Raw genomic sequence first — 16,497 nt, 5'->3', positions numbered from 1 at the left:
AAGGGCATCCAGGCAACAACAGTATGCACTGTCTCACAATCATAGCTCAGGGGTAAAGCTAACTCTGCAGATGACAGGTGCACTTGCCCATTGTTAGACGGCGACCTCAGAGGAGCCTGGAAGGGGTCCTGACTACCCTGAGACCCACCCTCAAAGTATCGTAGCCGGGCACTGGCGGGAGACTCCCCAGGGGGAGGAATCTCGTATCTAGGATCGTACTTCTGGCACCAAACGACACAGAGTGACCACACCGGGTATTCTGAGAAAACAATCTTTATCAAGTAGGTTATCACTGCAAATATGTACAAGGTGAGCACGGGCTCAAGAGTCTCGGAAGGGGTAGGGGGTAGCGGGACAGTCTCTGGTAAAGGTTCAAGCAGGGACGTATCCGGCGCACAGCTCACAATCCTCGAGCTGGGGGATACGATGTTGTAGTCGGGGTCCGGCGGGACCGTGAGAGTCGGTTGGAGCCGCGAGTCACTCAGCAGGCTCAGGTACAAGGTCGGAGGTCTTACGATCTTCAGGGAGCCGCGAGTCACTCAGCAGGGCTCAGGTACAAGTTCGGAGGTCTTACGATCTTCAGGGAGCCGCGAGTCACTCAGCAGGGCTCAGGTACAAGTTCGGAGGTCTTACGATCTTCAGGGAGCCGCGAGTCACTTAGCAGGGCTCAGGTACAAGTTCGGAGGTCTTACGATCTTCAGGGAGCCGCGAGTCACTCAGCAGGGCTCAGGAGGGTCCAAGTTCCAGGAGCCGCGACCACGTCGGCAGGCTCTCGTTGTTCCAGCGTCGAATCTGCCGGACAGACCCAGAGCACCCCTTGTTATAGGTCGACCCCTCTTTGATGTCCGGAGTCTGTGCAGGCAGGGGTCTTGTCACCTGGGGGTCGCTTGTCGGGATTTCCTGCTATAGTCTTTTGATCCTTTCAGGGCCGGGTTGGGAGGAGTCCCAGACACCCAGCAGGCACGGAGCCAGCCCTCAGAGAGGCCGGAGGGCCGATCGAAACCCATCGTCCCGGGGGAGTTCAGAGGTGCGATAGAAACTGCTCCTCCCTCTCTCATCCCCTGGAAGCGTGATGTCCTCCAGCCGGAGTGGCGCCTCTAGGCCCGGGTCGCGCTGGGGCCGGGCGGCCATCTTGGTGCATGAAGTGGGCACGCGGGCCCGGGGTGGCCGAAAGGAGAGAGGCCATGGACGGGGACGTCCGGGTCGGTGCGTGTGTCCTGGTGGGGAGGTTCGGCTGGGCCGTGTGCTTGGGCTGCAGGTACCAGGTTTCGGTGGTGCGGGGGCACGGAGGGCCATTCTACGAGGCCGGGTCCAACACGCGTCCCCCCCAGCTGAAAGCCGGAGAGAACTGCCCATCAGCTTGGGGGGTTCTCTTCGCTGAGGCGGAAGAACCGGGAGAGGCCGTCAGCATTGGCGTGGTCCGTACCAGGGCGGTGTTCCACGGTGAAATCCATCCCCTTGACCACCGCAGTAGCTTGGGGTTTTCTCCTCGCATCTGCATGAGCCATCGCAAGGGCCGATGGTCAGTTTGGACTCTGAAATGGGTGCCGAACAGGTAGGGTCGTAGCTTTTTGAGTGCCCAGACCACGGCAAAGGCTTCGCGCTCTATGGTGCTCCATCTCTGTTCTCGGGGCAACAGCCGCCGACTGAGGAAGGCGACGGGCTGGTCTAGGCCTTGGTCATTCACTTGTGATAGGACGGCCCCAATGCCATGCTCGGAGGCATCGGTCTGGACTATGAACTCCTTGGCGTAGTCGGGAGCCTGGAGGACGGGGGCAGTACACATGGCCTTTTTTAGGGCATCGAAAGCTTCCTGGCAGGCAGCCGTCCACTGCACTTTCCTTGGCTGTCTTTTAGACGTGAGTTCTGTGAGAGGGCCGACAAGGCTGCCATACCCCTGAATGAATCTTCGGTAGTAGCCCGTGAGTCCCAGAAAGGCTCGGACCTCCGTTTGGGTGATGGGTGGTTCCCAGGCCAGGATGGCGTCGATCTTTGGCTGTGGAGGGGCGACCTGGCCGCTCCCGACCTGGTGCCCCAGGTAGACCACGGATCCTTGCCCGATCTGGCACTTGCTGGCTTTTACTGTGAGGCCTGCCTGGCGCAGGGCGGTTAGCACCCTCCGGAGGTGCTGGAGGTGCTCACTCCACTCTAAACTGAAGACAGCGATGTCGTCCAGATATGCCGCGCTGAACTGTTCTAGCCCGGCCAGGACCCTATTCACCAGTCGCTGGAAAGTGGCCGGGGCATTTTTCATCCCGAAGGGCATTACGCGGAAGCGGTAGTGCCCATCGGGGGTGGAGAAAGCGGACCGCTCCTTGGCCCCTTCGGTGAGCGCAATCTGCCAGTATCCGCAGGTGAGGTCGAATGTGCTGAGGAACCGGGCTGCCCCTAGTCGGTCAATGAGTTCGTCGGCTCGTGGAATGGGGTGGGCATCGGCTCGGGTAACGTCATTGAGCCCCCGGTAGTCCACGCAGAATCGGAGCTCAGGGGCGACACCGGGGGCCGCTGCCTTCGGGACCAGGACCACGGGGCTGGCCCAGGGACTGTCAGAGGGCTCGATCACCCCCAGGGTCAACATCTTCGAGACTTCCGCTTGAATGCAGGACCGGACCCGGTCAGGAACCCGGTAGGCTCGGTGTCTCACCGGCGGGCTGTCCCCGGTGTCCACGTCATGAACACACCAGTTGGTGACCCGGGTGGTCAGGGAGAAGAGGTAGGAAAATTGTCTTAGGAGCTGGCGGCAGTCCGCTTGTTGCTGGGCAGTGAGGGCTGGGGAGAGGTTCACTCCTTCTACGGAGCCATCCTGCTCCTTGACACACAGGAGGTCCGGGAGGGGATCCGACTCATCTTCGGCCCCGTCATCGGTGGCCAGCAGGAGGCTCAGTTCTGTCCGCTGGAAGTGAGGCTTAAGGCGGTTCACGTGCAGGACCCGGAGGGGATCCCGAGGCGACTGGACGTCCACCAAGTATGTGACTTCACTCTTCCGCTCAACCACTTTGTAGGGCCCAGTCCATCGGTCCTGGAGGGTGCCAGGCTTCACGGGGGCCATGACCCACACCTGCTGGCCCGGCTGGAACTCGACCAGAGTGGCATTCTGGTCGTACCAGCGCTTCATCTCTTCTTGACTTGCCTCCAGGTTGGCCTCGGCCAGTTCTCGGAACTTCCTGGTCTGGTTCCGGAGGGCCAGGACGTATTGGAACACATCTCAGGGGGTGGTCTGGGGTGCTGCCTCCCACCCTTCCTTAACCAAACTGAGGGGACCTCGGACGGGGTGTCCATAGAGTAATTCAAACGGGCTGAACCCTAAGGACTTCTGGGGGACCTCCCGGTAAGCGAACAAGAGGCAGGGGAGCAGGACGTCCCACTTACGCCGGAGGGGCTCTTCTAGGCCAGCGATCATCCCTTTCAAAGTCCTATTAAACCTTTCTACTAGGCCGTTCCCTTGGGGATGGTACGGGGTGGTGAACTTATAGGACACCCCACATTGTTGCCACAGGGACGTCATATACTTCGAGATAAAATTAGTGCCGCGATCGCTCACGACCTCGCGGGAAAAACCCACCCTGGAAAAGATCCCCATCAGGGCCCGGCCCACCACGGGGGCCGTAATGGTGCGTAGGGGAATAGCCTCAGGATAGCGGGTGGCGTGGTCCACGAGGACCAAGATGAAACGGTGGCCTTGGGAGGTGGGGGGGTCCAGGGGTCCCACGATGTCGATTCCGACTCGTTCAAAAGGGGTACTGACGACCGGGAAGGGTTGGAGGGGAGCCTTGCACTTCCCCCCACTCTTCCCACTAGCCTGGCACGTGGGGCAGGACTTGCAGTGGGCTTCTACCGCTGCTCTCATTCTAGGCCAGTAAAAATGGGTCACGAGACGGCTGTAGGTCTTGTCCTGACCCAGGTGGCCGGCGAGGGGGACGTCGTGGGCTAAGCCCAGGAGGAAATCTCGGAAGCGGAGGGGTACCACCAGTACCCGTCCGGATCCCAGCTCCACCGACTTCTGCTCACTGTACAAGATGTTATTTTCCCAATAGATTCGGTGTGTCCCGGTCTGGTCACCTGCGGCTTGGCCCTCGGCCTGGCGCCGCAACCCGACCAGGGAAGGACAAGTGGCTTGCTCCCGGCAAAATTCTTCCCGAGTGGGCCCGCCCTCGTGGCGCCAATGGGCCAACTTGGGTAGATCTCCCAACTCGGGGACCGGGGCGGGGTCGGATGGTGCGGGTTCGTCGCGGGCGACGGACCCTTCTGATGGGGGGACGGGAGGACCCTCGGCGGGGACTGTACTGGTCTCTTCGATCGGGGTGTTCTCGACTTCTCTCCGGGGAGTGAGTCGGGCTGACATAGATCGGGTGGTGGCGCACACCCACTCGGGGAGTCCCATCATTCCTAGGTGGGCCTTGCGCTCGACGTGCTTCCAGGGAGAACTCTCCAGGTCGTTCCCTAAGAGGCAGTCGACCGGCTGGGAGGTTCTTACGGCCACCTTGAGTTTACCTATCACCCCTCCCCACTCAAACGGCACCAGGGCTACCTGACACATACTTTCTCTATTGTCTGCGGATATTACGGGGCAAAAGACGTTGGGGAGGATCTGCTCCTCGGGGACTAGGTGCCTGAGGACACCGGTGATACTGGCCCCGGTGTCCCGCAGGGCCTCTACCTGGTGGCCATTGATCTTGACGAGCTGCCCGTATTTCTGTGTGTTGGAGGGTAGGAGGCTACCAGGGATCATCTCCCTATCTCCCAGGGATACTAGGGCCATCGCTGCGGGTTCCCACTCCTCGGCTTCCTCAACCTCCTCCCCCAGAGCTACGTTGGCTATCTGTCTCGCAGGGGTGGTAGGGGAGACTTGGGTGGCCATGGGGCACTCTGGGTCATTGGCGTAGTGCCCGGGTTTCTGGCAACGGAAACATGTGACGGTCACCCGGTGTCCCCGTCTCCCAGGGGGCCCTGTCACCGGTGGGGGGGGCGCCGGGAAAGGTGGAGGTTGTGTCTTCGGGGGGCTAGGCTGGGACTCTCTCGGCCCTCCCTGGTTCCCTCCCCCTCTCTGGCGGGGTGGTCCCTGACTGGCTCGGGGGTACTCTCCTACCATGCCCCGGGAGACCCGGGTGTTGGTCCAGCGGTCGGCCTCCACAGCCAGCTTCCGGGGATCTGTGAGCTTGCTGTCAAGCAGATTCTGACGTAGTTCTATGAAGCAGTTCGCAGCCAGATGTTCCCACAACATGAGGTCAGTGAGTTCGGCAAGGGTGGTGACTTTGCTGCCCTTGATCCACCCATCGAAGGCCCGACTGAAAAAGTTTACATACTCCACCCAGGTGGTGCCCGGGATCTTCCTGCAGTCCCGGAATCGCTGACGGTACATTTCTGGGGTGAGGCCGTATCTTGTGAGTAGAGCCTCTTTCATGTGGCTGTAGGAGGTCTGCAGGGAGAGGGGTAGGTCGAGCAGGGTGTCCCTTCCTTCGCTCAGAAACCGCCCCCACAACCCCGCCCCCCAGTCCTTCTGCGGGATCCGATGGGAGGTCATGGCGACCTCGTAGGCCCTGAACCATTGCTGAATGTCATCGTTTTTATAATATTCCTTGACCACATCCTTGGGGATGTGGACCTTCTGTTCCGCTGGGGAGGCCGTCTCTCGGTTTCCCGGGGGCCTTCCTTCCTCGCTTCTGGCCTTGAGCTCGATTTCTTTCAAGCTGCGTTCGTGCTCTAGTTGGAGCTTCCTTCCTTCGTGCTCCCGTTGGAGCTTCTTTTCTTCTAGTTCGCCTTGTACACGCATTTGCTCTACTGCTAGCTTTTTTTCCGCTAACTTCAATTCGCCCTCGATTTTGAGTTTGGCTAACTCGAGTTCATGATTGCGGCTTCTCTCTCTGTCCGCGAGCTCTTCCGGGGATAGGCCCCCGTCTGGTACGATGCCTCGCACCTGATTGCTACTGCTTTCACTTTGGGGGGGTTCGGCTTCGTCGGGGCGCTCCCCCGTGCCTTCCGGGCGGGAGGCCCCGGTCTCCACCCAAGTTTTCAGTGCTTTCTGCAAATCTTCTTTAGTGTTGAGACCAGTGGTAGCGATTTTAAGTTCTTTGCAAAATTGCTTTAGCTCTTTGTGTGTGTATTCTTCTAGCTGCTCCACCTGGAACACCCTGTTGGCGCTGGTTTCTGCGGGGCTCACGGCGCTTCCTTCTGCCATCTTTGTCGGTAGTGCTTCCGTTGTTCACGGTACGATCTCTAGGTGATGGGCCCGAATCCCGTCGCTTGCCACCAATGTTAGACGGCGACCTCAGAGGAGCCTGGAAGGGGTCCTGACTACACTGAGACCCACCCTCAAAGTATCGTAGCCGGGCACTGGCGGGAGACTCCCCAGGGGGAGGAATCTCGTATCTAGGATCGTACTTCTGGCACCACACGACACAGAGTGACCACACCGGGTATTCTGAGAAAACAATCTTTATCAAGTAGGTTATCACTGCAAATATGTACAAGGTGAGCACGGGCTCAAGAGTCTCGGAAGGGGTAGGGGGTAGCGGGACAGTCTCTGGTAAAGGTTCAAGCAGGGACGTATCCGGCGCACAGCTCACAATCCTCGAGCTGGGGGATACGATGTTGTAGTCGGGGTCCGGCGGGACCGTGAGAGTCGGTTGGAGCCGCGAGTCACTCAGCAGGCTCAGGTACAAGGTCGGAGGTCTTACGATCTTCAGGGAGCCGCGAGTCACTCAGCAGGGCTCAGGTACAAGTTCGGAGGTCTTACGATCTTCAGGGAGCTGCGAGTCACTCAGCAGGGCTCAGGTACAAGTTCGGAGGTCTTACGATCTTCAGGGAGCCGCGAGTCACTCAGCAGGGCTCAGGTACAAGTTCGGAGGTCTTACGATCTTCAGGGAGCCGCGAGTCACTCAGCAGGGCTCAGGAGGGTCCAAGTTCCAGGAGCCGCGACCACGTCGGCAGGCTCTCGTTGTTCCAGCGTCGAATCTGCCGGACAGACCCAGAGCACCCCTTGTTATAGGTCGACCCCTCTTTGATGTCCGGAGTCTGTGCAGGCAGGGGTCTTGTCACCTGGGGGTCGCTTGTCGGGATTTCCTGCTATAGTCTTTTGATCCTTTCAGGGCCGGGTCGGGAGGAGTCCCAGACACCCAGCAGGCACGGAGCCAGCCCTCAGGGAGGCCGGAGGGCCGATCGAAACCCATCGTCCCGGGGGAGTTCAGAGGTGCGATAGAAACTGCTCCTCCCTCTCTCATCCCCTGGAAGCGTGATGTCCTCCAGCCGTAGTGGCGCCTCTAGGCCCGGGTCGCGCTGGGGCCGGGTGGCCATCTTGGTGCATGAAGTGGGCACGCGGGCCCGGGGTGGCCGAAAGGAGAGAGGCCATGGACGGGGACGTCCGGGTCGGTGCGTCTGTCCTGGTGGGGAGGTTCGGCTGGGCCATGTGCTTGGGCTGCAGGTACCAGGTTTCGGTGGTGCGGGGGCACGGAGGGCCATTCTACGAGGCCGGGTCCAACACCCATCCCCTGCAAACAACACATCCAGGACCAAGAATACCCCACATCATGCAAATCAGACATATGAGTCTCTGCAAACACAACTCCCTGTACATTAACACATCACAGTCTGCCATGCATGTAACCCAGCTGCCTGAAGGATACAGTTGCATACACCATTGTGTGCTGTCAGATGATCACACACCTATATGTCACACAGGTCTTGTCTCTCACAGTCACATCTCAGAAGTCCTGCTGACCCTCTAAATTATCGACAACCCAGTTGTACGTAACAAGCCACACCATAATGACACAGAGGCAGACACCTGAAGGCACATGTCACTAAGCACAACCTGTAATTTGATACACAGGAGTGGGATTACAGAGTGTTTCTAAATGCCCTTGAGGAGACATGACTGCCCAGGTCTAAGTGAAACAGTGTTTGGCCCTGGACAATAGTCAGGTGGCTAAGCAAGTGTGACATATTTGATATACATACTCCTGAGTCCCCAAAATTGGAGTCCCCTGCTGCATGGGTTTGTTTGGAATACCCCAGCCACATGTGGCGAGTCAGACCAGCAATTGGAACACATCTCAAGGGCACACACAGATCACATGTCAGATCTCAGGCATTGGGCAAACAATTGAACCACCCATGAAACACACAACAGAGTCACGGGAACAGATGCTGTCCGGTAGCTAAAGCATAGCTGACTGCAGGGACACAGTGCCCTAGTGACACAAGCAACAGACTGTAGGGGCCACACCTGTGGAACAGATGAGTAGGGTGCATCACACAATGGAGGGACCTGAGTATTAAACTACAAGACCTACGAAATGTGGAAGTGTGACCAGGCCAAAAGACTGCAATTAGCATGTCAGACATAGTACACAGATTAGGCATGGACTTACCCCCCTCCTGCTGCTGTCTGGCCTTCAGCTGCCTATCCAGGACCAGGAAGACCACAGCCAGGATCCGGAGCACGTGGGGGGTCAGGGTCTGGTGTCCGTCCCTCCTGCGTGGAGGTGACAGTTTCAGCTGGACTCTAGCTATCCTCCGGGTCCAGCCTCGAAGGTCCTGCCACCTCTTCTGGCAGTTGCGGATCCGGCGCTTGAGGACCCCCACCGAACGAACTGCCTGTACGATGGTCTGCCATATCTCCTGCTTCTGGTGGGCATCAACCTGTGAGGACGACAAAGTTAAAAGCACATTAACACACATGCCCCATATTTGTGCTGCACACATTTGGAGATACATGTCATCATCACAAAGGGAAATGAGTTACACAGGTAGTGCAACCATGGGAAAGGACAAATCACCTGCATGTCTGACATGTTAACAGTGCCTGGGGAGTTTAAGCTTGCACAAATGCATTTTAGCAGCAGGACACCTGTTCATTACATGTACCTAGACACTTTGAGTGATGAAAGTAGTCAGTGAGAATGCTTGCCACTGGTGTACACACTGCTAGTACTGCTAGTCAGACAACATGCACAATTAGGAAGGCAGTGGACTGCACACTCAACTGCTCCCCTGGTTTCCCATACAGCTTGCTATACTGTGGAAGGAGCCAGTCCAGCAGGGCCTGATTCTCCTCCTCAGTGAAGGTTGGGGCCCTCTCCAGAGTACGTGCCATAGCAGGAGCCAGGGGATGCAGAGACAGCAGCAGTGGTAGCAGGGATGTAGTCCAGTAGCATGTAGTGCAGGCAAGTGAGCTCCCTGGGGGCCAGTCAGCCTTATATATGTGCTTCAGAGGCAGAATCTGTGCCATGTGTCCCAAGAGATAGGTCCAACACGGTTGCATTTTATGAATCTGGCCAATCCATGGAAATGTACGACTCGTACACGTCTTCCGCATCGTTCAAATCTTCACCTTCATGAAACACTAGTAATTGCAACATTGTTGTAGGCATCCAACTGAATTTCCAGCGCACAACTCGTACAAGTTTTGAATCTGCATCCATCTCCATGACAGTCCAGAGTCAATGGGTGCGCCCAGCTTGGTCAACTGACTGTACAACGCATATTTTTAAAATACACATGCACCCGTCTCCATACGATTCAATGGCCAAGGCGTACGCCTGTCTCGGACCATGCTTGCCCGACGTGTATGCATGATAGTCACCTGCGTCGGACCTCATTGCAGTCAATGGCAAAGCGTAGACACGGCTCGGTCATGAACCGTGCAATGCGTATGCATTGTCACCCGTGTCAGACCTCATTGCAGTCAATGGCAAAGCGTATGCACGGCTCGGTCATGAACCGTGCAATGCGTATGCATTGTCACCCGCGTCGGTCCTCATTGTAGTCAATGGCAAAGCGTACACACGGCTCGGTCATGAACCGTGCAATGCGTACGCATTGTCACCCGCGTCGGACCTCATTGCAGTCAATGGCAAAGCGTACACACGGCTCGGTCATGAACTGTGCAATGCATACGCATTGTCACCCACGTCAGACCTCATTGGTGTGACTATTCGACGGATTCAACACACAATTATTTACCAGGGACACCTGTGCACACCTACCACACTACAGCATTGGACACACAGTGTCCCATGGCATGTAAGGCTGCAATCCCTGGGTGTTTGGGGGGGCACATTTGGTTTGTTGGGTGGCACTTTTGTGCAGCCACTCCCAGGCTGTGCACGTGTACATGGGGGAAGAATCCTTTGTGTGTCGTGCACATTACCACTGTGATGTGCAAATGTACAGTAATGGGCATGAGTCACGGACACAGTTTCATGTTGGATATGTTTGGGCCATGTCACATACACCCTGAGTCCTGGGGGTGATGGCATGAACGTCACAGTGAGACCTGTAGCCACAATACTGATGTGCACCCACAGTCTGTGTGCATGTTGTGTCTCAGATGTGTCTGATCAAATGTGCCCAATGGGTGACAGTCTCCACATCCATGTAGTATATGCATCAACCATGATGGTGTGTGTGTGTCTAAGAGACGTACATGTAGGGCCTGCAGGGACAACAGTGGCCACTGCCTGTGGGACTCTTGCTTGCCTTGTGGTGTTCCAGTGTGGATGTGGCAATACAGGGACCCTGGATTTCTGCATGGCAAAGATCTGTGATGCCTGGGAGACATCAGGCCTCATTTGTCACTGTGGTGGGTGTTTGGAACGTTGCAGCAGCACATAGGTCGGGTGACACAGCCAGATGATTGGCCATTGCACTACATGGGACTCATGTGGACATGTGGAATTGAGATGTGAGGTGATGGCCATGTAGGTGACATATGTGTCCATCCCCAACAGCACACACCTCAGTACATTGTGTAATGTCATGATCTATCATGTGATATTGAGCCTGGCCATGGCCACATGGGTGGATGAACCAACAATCTTCCTTTGTTCATCTCTGTTCTGCAGGGCACCAGCTGTCCATCGACCGTTCCCAAACCTTGCAACCATGCAGGAACGCGACCGCATCCGACGGTACTGCTTCACCAGGCCACTGATTGAGGAGTTGGCGGAGCAGTTGGCGCCACATCTGCTATCTGGCCGGACATACCCTACAGCACTGACCACAGAGGTGAAGGTGATGGCAGCCCAGCACTTCTTTGCTACTGGTACCTTCCAGTACACTGTGGCTACAGCAGGTGGGATGTCACAAACCATGTTTAGTCGTGTGCTACGCTATGTCTTGGAGGGGATGTTGCATTTCCTTGACCTGTACATCAAGTTCCCTAGCCCAGCTGAACTCCCTGAAATAAAGGATGCCTTTTATACACTGGGTAGGATGCCGAACGTCATCGGATCTATTGATGGGACACATGTGGCCCTGATACCACCGCAGGCACATGAGCAGGCATACCGTAACAGGAAACATTTCCACTCTATCAATGCTCTGGTGGTATGTATTGCAGACATGTGTATCACACATGTGTGTGCAAGGTTCTCTGGTTCTGCGCACAATGCCTACATAATGAGGAGTAGTCGCATTGCAACACTGTTGTCACAGATGCCAGCTCAGCATGCCTGGCTTGTCAGTGTGTACTGACTGTTTATCATTGTGTGTGTTTGTCAATTTTGTATTCCGCACTCCTACAAAACTCAGCTACTTGTTCAGTTTTTGTGTGTATAGGTGACTCCGGATACCCCAACATGCCGTGGTTGCTGACACCCCTCAGGAACCCTGTGACACCAGCCGAGATGTGCTACAATGAGGCACATGGTCGGAGCAGGAGGGTGATTGAGTGGACATTCGGCCTCCTGAAAAGCTGCTTTCGCTGCCTGGACAAGACTGTAGGGGCCCTCCCATATGAACCTGCAAAAGGTGTGCAAATTAATCCTTGTATGCTGCATACTACACAACATGGCAGTGCGGAGGAAGGTGCCTCTCATCCAGGATGACGATGACCAACCTCCGGCACCTGTGGAGGATCCCGGCCTGGGCCAAGATGCCAGTGACGATGAGGATGAGGGTGACGTCCGCTCACAGCTCATCAACAACTTCTTCACCTGAATGTGAGTTTCCAGGGTTGTTATGTCAATGTATGGAGTTAGCCTGGAATGTGTTGTGGGTGCTCTGTTGCTGTCTGAGTGTGTATGTGTGCCACTTGACTGGATGCGTGCAGTGATGTGTGCATTCAGGTGGTGTGTACTCCACAATAGGGTAGTACTGCTAACTTGTTTTTGTGTAGGTTTCTTGCGACATGTTTTGTGCATGTGTATTGCATTTCTCTCCTGTGCTGTGCTTTTGACTGTGTCTTGTGTCTGTCCTTCACAGGGTAATTTGCCTGTTGTTTGTTCAACACTGACCCCCAACACCCAGAATCCGACACCAATTTGGGAGTAGTCAATTGACATCAAGTGATGTGCCACACACCCCTGGACTACAATTCTTAGACACTCTGTGACCGTGTGTCCATCGTAACGTACAATTGCCTTGCAACTATTTTTGAATAAACATGTTGCTGATGTGTAATGAACCTGTGCTATGCTTTGTTAGGTGCGTTGTCTGTCATCCCACATCTGACTGACATTTGCTTACCTCACCTGTGGATTTGTTACCACTGACTGTGGATAGGTGCTGTGGTTGTGCATACCTATGTGTTTCAAGTCAACATCATTGTGTTTGATGAGTAACATGGCCATGGTGAGTATGTGTTGTGTTGCCATAGTGGTGTATCTCCCTCACATGTGTCACATCACCATGACTCACCTAACGTTGGTCACATTGTTGTGTAGCAGATCGACATCTCCATGACACCTGACAATTTGGAATCACAACAGAGGCAAGTATGGTGTACTGGTGAGTTTATTTTCGAACATGTGTGAGGAAAGTGCACAGGATGGTGGGTGCTGTACATTGGTTTTGGAATCCAAAGTTCACATTAGAGTTGGAAGTGCTGGTAGATGAAGTGTCCAGAGTAAAGTCCACAGTCATCTGCTACATTGGCCCAACATGAACCCTCCATGTCATGTGGGCGAGTTGTGTGCGATTGAACAAGGTGAACGGGTTGCGCACAAAGAACATTGTCCAGAACAGGTTCAGAGGCCCTGGGGGATGTGCTGGGACATCTGCCTCTCACATGTCCTTCTTCGGACGACCCCTCTTCTTCCTGGGGGGGATCCTCAGGTGCAGGTCTCTGCGGTGCAGGGGACTCTCCGCCAGAGTCCTCCTCTGGCGCTGGCAGATGGTGTTGCAACAGATGTTGTGGCCACAGAGGGAGGTGTGGACAGGTTTGTGATGATCTGGTGGAGGCATTGGGGTATGTCCCGATGCACTGCAGTAAGGGCATCCCACTTGGCCTCCATGCGGGCATTGTGGGCAGCCTGCTCCTGTTGCATGTCCTTGAGGAGCCCCACTACCTGGCCAAATCCTCCGGTGCTATCCTGGTACGCATCTATGATGCGTGCCAGTTGGGGGTCATCATGGAGTCCAGACCCCTCTGAAAGGCGCGCCCTCTGCCTCCCACCCCTCCCAGCACCCCTATCCACACGGGCAGGACCAGCGGTGGGACGCACAGGTGACACTGGGACCCCTTGGGGGGTGTTTCTGGTGGTGTTTGCTGTAGCTTCCGGGGGGGCCTGTGTCCCTGTGCCATGGGTGTTCAGTGGCCTTGGTCTGTCCGTGTTGGCGGGGATGCCCTGTCGGTTTCCAGATGCTGGAGGCGTGGGTACAGGGGGTGCAGATGTTGATGCTGCTGGTGCTGCATTATGACTCACACCGGAGGGGCTAGGTTGGTCGTCGTAATCCGAAGAGGACAGAGACAGAGTCAAAGAAGAGAGCTCAGTATTCACCAGAGTTTGGGCTTGGAAATCCTCTTAATTTGGTGCTGGGTCCCCAGCACCTCCTGTGTTTGGAAGAGACACACAATGTGAGTTATGTTTCTACATGCATCGATGGTTCACAAACATGACATTTTCTACTGTACGAACAGATGCCTGCCTGTACACTGCTTTTTCCCAGCTTGTCACGGACAGAGTTTGATATTGTTGTTGCCCATGTTCCAGCATGGCCTTGTGCTCCCCACAACAGAGCCAAGTGTCAGACATCCTGTCAGTCCCTTCCCACTCCCTGTGGGGCGAGTATGGTTCAGTTAGAACTTGCTGGGCCATGTGGGTGGGTGTGGATTGTCTGTAACTTCAACTCCCATCATGCTCTTGGCTACACCCCCTTCCCTGCATGCCCATACTTCCTCCCTCTTGACTCTGCTTCCCTGTGATGGGGTGTGACTGCAATAGCAAGATGGCTGACTGTGAAGTCCTGGTGTTTTTTATTGTTGCCCATTTCCCAGCAGGGCCTTGTGCTCCCCACAACAGGGCCCAGTATCAGACATCTTGTCAGTCCCTTCCCACTCCCTGTGAGGCGAGCATGGTTCAGTGTATGGTTGCTGGGCCATGTGAGTGGGTGTAGATTGTCTGTGACTGTGACTCCCATTATACTCTTGGCTACACCCCCCCTTCCCAGCATGCCCATACTTCCTCCCTCTTGACTCTACTTCCCTGTGAGGGGGTGTGACAGCAATGGCAAGATGGCTTACTTTGAAGTCCTGGTGTTTGTTGTTGCCTAGTTTCCAGCAGGGCCTTGTGTTTCCCACAACAGAGCCCAGTGGCAGACATCTTGTCAGTCCCTTCCCACTCCCTGTGAGGCGAGCATGGTTCAGTGTATGCTTGCTGGGCCATGTGAGTGGGTGTAGATTGTCTGTGACTGCGACTCCCATCATACTCTTGGCTACACCCCCCTTCCCAGCATGCCCATACTTCCTCCCTCTTGACTCTACTTCCCTGTGAGGGGGTGTGACAGCAATGGCAAGATGGCTTACTTTGAAGTCCTGGTGTTTGTTGTTGCCTAGTTTCCAGCAGGGCCTTGTGCTCCCCACAACAGAGCCCAGTGGCAGACATCTTGTCAGTCCCTTCCCACTCCCTGTGAGGCGAGCATGGTTCAGTGTATGCTTGCTGGGCCATGTGAGTGGGTGTAGATTGTCTGTGACTGCGACTCCCATCATACTCTTGGCTATACCCCCCTTCCCAACATGCCCATACTTCCTCCCTCTTGACTCTGCTTCCCTGTGAGGGGGTATGACAGCAATGGCAAGATGGCTGACTGTGAAATACTGGTGTTTGTTTGGCTACAAGTCCAAAGAGAGCCCCTGTGCTTTACACAGCTGTACCCAGTACAGGGTGTCTTTTGATGATGTTTCACAGAGGTGTGGGTCAATGCATTCTACTCGGTGAGTTCTGCGGAGTTTGTGTTGAGGCGGGGGTGTCTCCACATGCTGGTAAGTATGGTCAGAGCTGTCAGTCCTCCTTCCCACCCGTCCAGACATCCCACCATGAAACGTGCTTCCATTGGAGGGCGTGCAAGTTGTCTTTCAGGATGTCAGTCAGTGGTGTCCTGCTTCTGATTTGCACACATGCACTAGCAGGGCCCTGTGCTCCCCACAGCAGGACCCAGTGTCAGCCATCTTGTCAGTCATTTTTCACTCCCTGTGATGTGGACATGTTTCAGAGAGGTCTTTATGGGCCAATTTTGAGGAGGAGCATTATCTGTGACTACAAACCCCATCATGCTTTTGGATACACTCACTTCACCTGCATCCCCACAATTCCTTCCTGTCAGTCAGCTGCACTGTGAGGTAGTGTGTTTGTGGTGGCACACTGTCTGGCAGTGTCTATTTAGCTTTGTGCCACTGCCTTGCTCTATTTGTTTGTAGGTTGGTGCATGTCATGACACAGTTCCAAGTCACAATGAGATGGCAGGTATTGTGCTTGTCTGACTGGCATACACAGCTTGGGATGATTATCTATTGGTTACTGTAGCTTTGCTTGCGGTGCATGGTTTCCCTCTTCTGCTCTCTCTCAGTCCTGTCAACAATTTCCTCCATGCCATTTATTTTCACTCCTTGCAAGTGCGGTGCTCGCTCCTGAACCATTGCCCCGATGTCCTGGAATTCTCGAACATCAGAAGGGCCAGTGCCCACACTGTCCAGGGCCACATCTGAGGGTCTGTGAACCATTCACTCCTTCTTTCTGGCTCTGTGGGGCTTCCGTTAACCACCCACATCCTGATGCTGGCTACGGAGAGAGCAAACTTCCCATTCCTCTCCCTGCTCCTGCTCTGACCTTCCCTGAGTCATCCATAAGGGTCCTGGGGAGTCTGTGTCATTTTGCGCTGCGTTCCCACCTACCAGGTCAAGAGCATTTTCGCCTAGCAGCCCTGCATTTGCAGTTGCCCCATTTGCCATCCCCACCTCTCTGGCTGCATCTGGGAGCCCTTCCGCACCCTCCCACAACCCCCCCAGGTGAGTGGGTGGTGTCTTTGGTGCCAGGGGATGAGTAGGGTGGCCCCTCCTGGACCGTCCCCTGGATAGTGGTCATCCAGGGTCACATATTTGCCTCGCCCCCTCTGGTAGCTCGGATACAGCAGTTCTTCTGTTCCTGCATGGGGGACCTGATCTGTCCTGGTCACCTTGTAGAAGAGGAGGTAAATTAACCCAACAGCAGCGTGGCCACACTCCAGCCTCACCTGGGGGGTGTCTCACATGCCAATACTGCTGCTAACACCCACAGAAGTAGC

This window comes from Triturus cristatus, chromosome 11 (assembly GCF_964204655.1).
Source record: "Triturus cristatus chromosome 11, aTriCri1.1, whole genome shotgun sequence".
NCBI lineage: Eukaryota > Metazoa > Chordata > Amphibia > Caudata > Salamandridae > Triturus > Triturus cristatus.
The sequence above is the reverse complement of the archived record's forward strand: the minus strand, read 5'-3'. Positions refer to the sequence as shown.